Source organism: Genypterus blacodes, unplaced genomic scaffold (assembly GCF_046128005.1).
Source record: "Genypterus blacodes isolate CSIRO-AG114 ecotype Tasmania unplaced genomic scaffold, CSIRO-AGI_Gbla_v1 ptg000008l_1, whole genome shotgun sequence".
Lineage (NCBI taxonomy): Eukaryota > Metazoa > Chordata > Actinopteri > Ophidiiformes > Ophidiidae > Genypterus > Genypterus blacodes.
In genome coordinates, this window is record NW_027466822.1 from 3947658 (window position 1) to 3955661 (window position 8004).

Here is an 8004-nt window from a genome sequence, read left to right on the forward strand (position 1 = left end):
TTAGATCTTGTTTTACATTCTGTCAGCTATTGTATCTGTAACTGTAATGTCAGCTATCTGCTCATGTTAGTAAACTATCTCACTTCTATTGTGCCATGCCTCTCTGTAAAGCTAAATTAGCATCACTAAATCATAGTGCCATTCCTATTTATTAATGGAGTAGATAAAACACAGTTTACTATCTCTGTCCATATTAGGGTTTGAGTTTTTTCATCCTTAAAGGACCTTGCATTGGGAGATAGAGAGCTAAGCCTGCTGCCTAACATTCAAATTATTCCTGTCCCCCCTTGACTTTCGGAAAATAAACAAGATTCCAGCTCACAGCGCCCTTGTTTTGTATCTGCTACATTGTTTGGTGCCATGACCCAGATCCGGCGCCGCCAATTGCTAGGGATGATTGGGAAGTCAGCCTGGTTATCTTGTGGATCCTATTAGAGTTTATAAATAAATTGCCAGCATTTTGTCACAGACAATGTCTATGGAAAATGCGGTAGAGCATAATTAAGCCATATTGATACGCTTTGCATTTATCTGCGTGATAAATGTATTTGTTAACTGTCAACATCTACGCCAACATCTATGTTGATTGTTTAACTCTTGCGTGAAACAGGAAGGGTAGAGGTCAAGGCCCTTTTGCCATTTTAATGCCAGTTGTTGGGAGAGGACAAAACATGTCTCAGACAGATGAAGTTGTTAGGGAAAGAATCATAATTACCATGAAATTATGATGAGCCAACAGAGTCAGATAACATTACTCATAGTCCTATACTTGGGCCCCAGTTTTCAACTCCCGCTTTGAGTAATGAGAGTACACAAAAGGAGATGCTTGAGCTTATTGGTGAGTTAGGGAGATTGATAGCTAGTCGGCTGTTATTGAAGAAAATTGTTTATAGATTCTTAGCACTTTTGCAGTACTGTGTTTATAGAAGTCATTCTCTGGGAGAAGAGGCAGCTGGCCACTGTTGACATAATTGTATAAACAACCAGGGCTTATCACTAACAGGAATTGCTGAAATGGGCTCCAGCATCTACCCCCACACACTCTGGTATCAAAGTCTCTGTTCACTCGAAGGGAGACTCAGTGTATGTATTCATACATATTGTACATACTCAGGTGCATCTCCCCTCACAGAGATGGCCATCAAAGGTGAGCAAATTAGCTTTTTTAATTAGAATTCTGTCTGAGGGAGGCTGCCTAGAGGTCTGTCGCTTGGTTCGTAAGTTTGGGAAAAATTAACTGCTCACCAAAACTTGAGCAAAGTTGCTTTTAAGTTTCGAAGCTACAAGCTGTAACCTCAGGCGTAGATAATGAGACTGCTGAGTTCATGCTGGCCATGGAACTTTTAGAGCTCAGAAGCACTGGACCATCTAAGAAGACACTTGTCTAGTAAAAACAGATATATGAGCACTCTGTGGCTCATTATGAGGAAAGGAGCAGACCACGAAAAAAGGGGATGGTACTGTGCAATGGTTTGTTTGTGACTTCAAAAATACATTGCAGTTTCTCTATGAGCGGGTCCGATTTATCAATAGCAGTATTAAGTATTTAACAACTGCTGAATTCATCTGGAGGAGAGAGAGTGAAGGAGAAGTAGGTTAATTAAGGAGTTAAAATCAATCAACAGAGATATAAGCAGTAATAAAACTTCTAAGTGTACTTACAGAATTTAACTACATTAATTGAACATTTTAGATGTGTTATTTAGCTATATTTCTTTCTATCTGAAATTGACTTCTAAAATGTTCTTAAATCATCATGCTAATGCATACACGTGTATTGAAAATTAAGTCAAGTCACGTCAAATTTATTTGTATAGCCCCATATCACGTACTGCACAATGTCTCATAGGGGACCCACAACATCAGGAAAATTCCCGCTCCCACCCAAAGCTCTCTAGGAAGACGGGGAAAAACTTCAGAGGAAACCCTAATGCAGTGTTTTTTAAGCGGTGGGTCGTGGCACACTAGTGTCAGGTGTGCTGTGGGAAATTATCCAACTTCACTTGATTAGTCCGCGAGCCGAGCCAGTGATCCGAAAACTGTCTGACAGACCGGCAGATCACAAATTTTGAAGCGCGCTCTCCCCCTCAACAGAAGTGTTGCGTTCAATTGCAGCACAAATTTCGAACCCCGTCCCTCCGTCTGTCAACAAAAGTGTTCGCAGCGCAAAGTTCATTTCATGTAAAAAAGGTGCCTTGGCTCAAAAAAGGTTGAAAAACACTGCCCTAATGTATATGGAAGAAACCTCGGGAGAGGCAATTCCAAGAGAGATTCCCCCTCCACGAATGGCGAGGTCATTAAGAGTAGATAATTCATTATTCATAAGAGGAGAGAGGAGTGCAATCACAGTGCAATCACAATCACAATCACACTGCCCTGTTCTCGATAATTATAGTATAAATAATTATATATCGAAAGATACACAGTTCACGAATAACCTGAACAAAAATCCTAATATTAAGATGAAAATAGCATTGTGTGCATTGTGTTTGTGCATTGTGTTTGTGCGCAAAAGTTTTAAAAGTGATTTGTTGGTCAGCGTTGACGGTATGACTGTATGAGTGAAGAAGGGCATGGTCCGTGTGTGTGTGTGTGTGTGTGTGAACAAAAAGGGTCCATGTGTGATTCCAGTTTAGGATCTAATGCAAATACGGAAGTATATTTAACAGTGAAATTTGAGGCTGAGAATTGTCGAAATAGTATAACTATGGATTTAGACATAGGAGGAACATTCAACCATCAATTCTGACCACTACTTTATGGTACAAGTATTCACTATTCAGTTTCACTATTAAAAAAAAAAACCTGTTGCAGTGCTATTGTCTTGTGTGCTATCGGAGGACTGTTGCTGTGTTGAAAATTGAAAACTAAACTATTGTAATATTCTTTGCTGAGTATTCACTCAGTGTGTTAAGACAGATGTGCACACACCGCTGTCCCACTCAAGTGTGGGAGTGGCGTATGCAGGGGGCAATTGAATGGACGTCCCTCCCTGCACAGTCAGGCCTGCTGAAGACAGGGACACCTTCTCATCCTCTCAGAATCATCAAATTTGAGACTCTCTGTTGTCAGGTTTGATTTCACTTATTATATGGTTCACACTACATTTTCTGTACATAAACTGAGATAAGAAAAGATAAATCTTTATTATCCCAAGGGAAATTACTGTGCAACAGTTACAGTACAGTGGTGAATGAAATGAAAGAATCACCTCTACCGAAAAAAGTGCAAGAATGCATGCAAGATGAAACAAGTACACACAATAAGGGGTACAAAGTACTAACAATAGGGGAACAAAGTACATACGATAGGGGAAAAAAGTACATACAATAGGGGTACAAAGTACACAAGAAGTATCTGTCTGGGGAAGTGAGAGTATTTACAATTTATACAACTTGTACAGCATACAAGTGTGGTATATATGATATACAGCAACGTGTTGTGTGATATGCTGTAAAGCGATTGTGAAATGTTGGAGGGGGGATCACAGATGCGGCATAGACCTCAGATACCTATGTCCACACTGCCCATCCCCTGAGCAGAGGTAGACTGTTATAGAGTCCGATGGCCACAGGAAGGAAGGATTTCCTGTGGAATTCAGAAGTACACCTGGGGGGAATGAGTCTGTTGCTGAAGATGCTTCTGAAGGAGGCCAGCATCGGGTGGAGAGGGTGAGAGTCATTGTCAATGATGGTAAGCAGCTTGCGCAGCATCCTCCTCTCCGCCACCAGCGCCAACAATCCAGTTCAACCCCCAGGACGGAACCAGCCCTCCTGAAGACCTTGTTGATCCTGTTGCCGGTTGCTGACCTCACCCTGCTGCCCCAGCACACGACAGCAAAGAAAATGGCACTGGCTACCACAGACTGGTAGAATATCCTCAGTACAATGTTGCATACATTAAAGGACCGGAGCCTCCTTAGGAAGTCAACTCTAGCCCTTCTTGTACACTGCCTTGGTGTTCTTTGTCCAGTCCAGTTTGTTGTCCAAGTGGACTCCAGAGTCATCCCCTTGATGGACACAGATGTGGGGGGTGACTTCCTCCTGCGGAGGTTAACCACCTGCTCCTTTGTCTTGACAGTGTTGAGCTGCAGGTGGTTCCGCTCGCACCACTCGATGAAGGAGTCCTGTACTCCTCATCCTTCCACTGCCTACTATTGCAGAGTCATCTGCTGCACTTCTGCAGGTGGCAGGACTCGGAGCAGAATTGTAAGTCTGAGGTGCACAGGGTGAACAGGAATGGCGATAGGAACTTACCCTGTGGGGCCCCACTGTTGCTCACCACAGTGTCAGACACACATCACCTACAGTCTGACAAACTGTGGCCGACAAGTCAGACAGTCCACTATCCAGGAAACCAGTGGAGAGTCTACCTGCATCACTGTCAGCTTACTCCAAAGCAGAGCAGGTGTTGAATGCACTGGAGAAGTCAAAGAACGTGACGTCACAGTGCTGCTGGGTTTGTCCAAATAGACAAAAGCATTGTGAGGCAGGAAGATGTCGTTGTGTCAAGCCTCAATAGCCCTTCTTCTTAAAAAAAGACCCCACCGCTTGCGGCTACTATAGACATCTACCCCCATATGCAGATGTTAAAGTCTTTGCCAAACGATTGCTCTTTGCTTGCAAAGGGTCTTGCCTACTATTATTTTGAAGGAACAAACATTCATTAAGTGTCGACAACTTTTTTTTTAACTATTATTCACTCCTCTCACTCTGTAATTTCACCAGAGATTGTATCTCCCTGGATGCTGAAAAAGCCTTCCACAGGGTTGAATGGGATTATTAATTTGCAGTACTGGAGGAATTCGGCCTCGGAAACAAATTCAACAGCTGGATCAGATTATTACACTTATCACCACAGGCCAGTGTCCATAGAAATAATATTCGCTCAGAATACTTCACACTACAAGGGGGGACCTGTTACCTCTTATCTCCACTTCTCTCCGCCTTGGCCATTGAACCCACTGGCCATCTCTTTATGGTCTTCCAATCCCTTTAAAGCCGTTATCTGTAATGGTGTTGAATAAAAACTATCACTATAGGCGGATGAGTTGTGACTCTACTTAACTGACCTAGCTGTCCTGTCTATTCTGGACATCTTCAACAACAGAGTACAAAATAAATATCTTCCTGACAACTACACCGCACTCACCACTACAGTGAAGTCTGACTTTCTGAGATGAAACAGCCTACCGCTCTCCTTATTTGGGGAAATAAATGTGGTAGGTTCCTACCTAAACATTTCTTTGGCTCTTTAGACAAAATGATCAGCGCCTTCATCTGCGGTGCGAAGCCTCCAAGGATCCGCAAATTACTATTAAAAAGATGCAAGTTCAGTGGGGATCTCGCCTTACCAAAAATAAATATTTGTATTCAGTGTCAAGCTAGTGAAGCCACCTTATCCTACTTCTGCTAGTTTGGTCCTTTGCTGCACTGGAACAGCCAACATTAAATCAAGGCTAAAAGAGAGAGAGCGGTTACAATTCAAACAAAATATGGATGGTTCAATATGGCCCCATGCTAGATGGCAGCCTGTCGAAGCAGCTCCTGTTTTTAGATTGTGCGTCTTTTTGTGACTTTACTCTCTTTCTGTGTGTTGTCTTTTTCAACTATTTATTTGCAGTAATTTAACGGAAATGGCTACTTTTGTTTTGAAACCGTTCTCGTGTTTTACTGTTACTTTTTTCACACATGTAACCAAGAGACCAAGAGAGTTTTCTTGCATTAAGCAGAGTTTGTCCGTTGACTTGCGGAGCGTGGCCGTTAGACTCAACGAGATAGTCATTTGTTTACACATGCGAACAGCTGATCGCCGAAATAGCCCGGGGCTAGGCATGACATCCCGGAGGAGGAACGGAGACGCTGCCGGGGTTGCAGAGCTGGAATTAAGTGGAGGGCTAAGAAGATGATGGCTTGAAACTTCCGTTCAAGCCATCATCGTGCGAAATGTGAGGTCACTGGGTGATAAGATGGAGGAGCTTGGCGCACTGAACAGGGAATACCATGAGTGTCTCCCGGTATGTCTCCTATGTTTTACGGAGACATGGCTGCACGCTCACTTCCCGGACCACAGTGCAGTGCCATCAGCATGACTGACTGCATCACAGAATACATCAATTTCTGTGTGAACACCACCCTGCTGACCAGGACTGTACACTCGTTTCCGACCAACAAGCCCTGGATCACCAGGGACCTGAAGGAGCTTCTTGACAACAAGAAGAGAGCCTTCAGGTCTGGAGACATGGAAGAACTGAGGAGTGTACAGCATGAGCTGAGGGACAAGCTGAGGGTGTGCAAGGACTCCTACAGGAGGAAGCTGGAGGCCAAACTCGAGCTGAACAACACCAGGGATGTGTGGACTGGAATTGAACAAATCACTGGCTTCAAGGTGAAGGAAAGACAACTAGGAGGCAGCATGGAGAGGGCAAATGAGCTAAACTGTTTCTTCAACAGGTTTACTTCACCCCAATCTGCAGCCTCGTCCACCTCACACCCAGGCCTCCACATACCTCCACTGCTCCCAATGCTCAATGTACATTCAACACCATCCAGCCATGAAGGTAGGCACGTTCACCATCTCCTGGAGCACTGACTATCTGACTGACAGACCACAGTTCGTCCAACTGAGTAATGCTCTGTCCGAAATGGTGGTTAGTAACACTGGAGCTCCACAGGGGACCGTGCTGTCTCCCTTCCTCATAACCTTGTACACCACAGACTTTTAGTACAACTCTGGGTCTTGCCACTTACAGTAGTTTGCTGACGACTCTGCAGTGGTTGGGTGAATAGGGATGGACGGGAGAAGGAAAACAGAACACTGATAGATGATTTCGTAGAGTGGCCTGGTAGGAATCATCCTATTCTGAATGTGGTCATCGATTTCAGAAGGAAGGAGGACGGTTTTACGGCCCCTGTGCATTCTGGGTGAGGATGTTCAGGTGGTGGAGGATTATAAATACCTCGGAGTCCACATCGACAACAGGCTGAACTGGAAGACCAACACCTTCCTGTATACAGGAAGGGGATGAGCAGACTCTTTTTCCTGAGGAAGCTGAGATCTTTCAATGTGTGTAGCAAGATGTTGGAAATTTTCAGTCTGTTGTAGCCACTGTACGCTGTTGTCTGCTGGGGGAGCAGCATGGAGCCAGGGACACCAGCAGACTTATTAAACTTATTAAGAAGGCTGGCTCTGTAATTGGCTGCAAACCAGATACTTTTGGATGGAGAAGGGGTCACTAAAACTATTATCCATCATGGATGACTCTGATCATCCTCTCCATAACCTACTGGACAGACAGCAGAGCTCCTTCTCTAAGAGACTGATCCAGCTTCGCTGGCACAAGGACCGATACAGGAGATCCTTCCTGCCTGCTGCTATGTCCCTTGACAACTCCTCACCACTGTCTAATAGAGAACACTCTGACCCATAGTCTTTGTTGAGGTCACATCCACTCTTTCTGTCCTTAAATCAATATTTCGCATTTTTGTTTTTTATTTACTACTGTGTGTGTTGTGTTTTAATTTATAATAGCGTGTTTAACTGTGATTCTGCTGTGACAGAACAATTTCCCAATTTGGGATCAATACAGCCTGTCTGTCTGTCTGTGTGTCTATCTAAAAGCTTTAACATTGGTCAGAAAATGAATGAGGCCAAAACAACTTTAAAAAGCTAACCAGGGCTTAAAGAACTGACCAAGCCTCATACAGAATTCAGAGGGGGCATATTGTGCTGCTTGTTGATAGTTTTAGTTATCCCTCCTCTAATTTACAGCATAATAAATGAGTGTGAATGAATGTGCTGAACGTTGTCTAGGTTTATGTAAGTTGTGTACTGTCGTAGCATGTTAAAGCATTGGTAACACATGCAAATCTAGACACCTATGCACCTGTGTAAATTCACCTACAAACAATGACATTAGCAGGAGTGTTTGACCTATCTAAACGTCTAGAAGTGCCTAGAAGTGGATTGGTGTATTTTCTGCACATGAAAACAGTGCAAAATTTA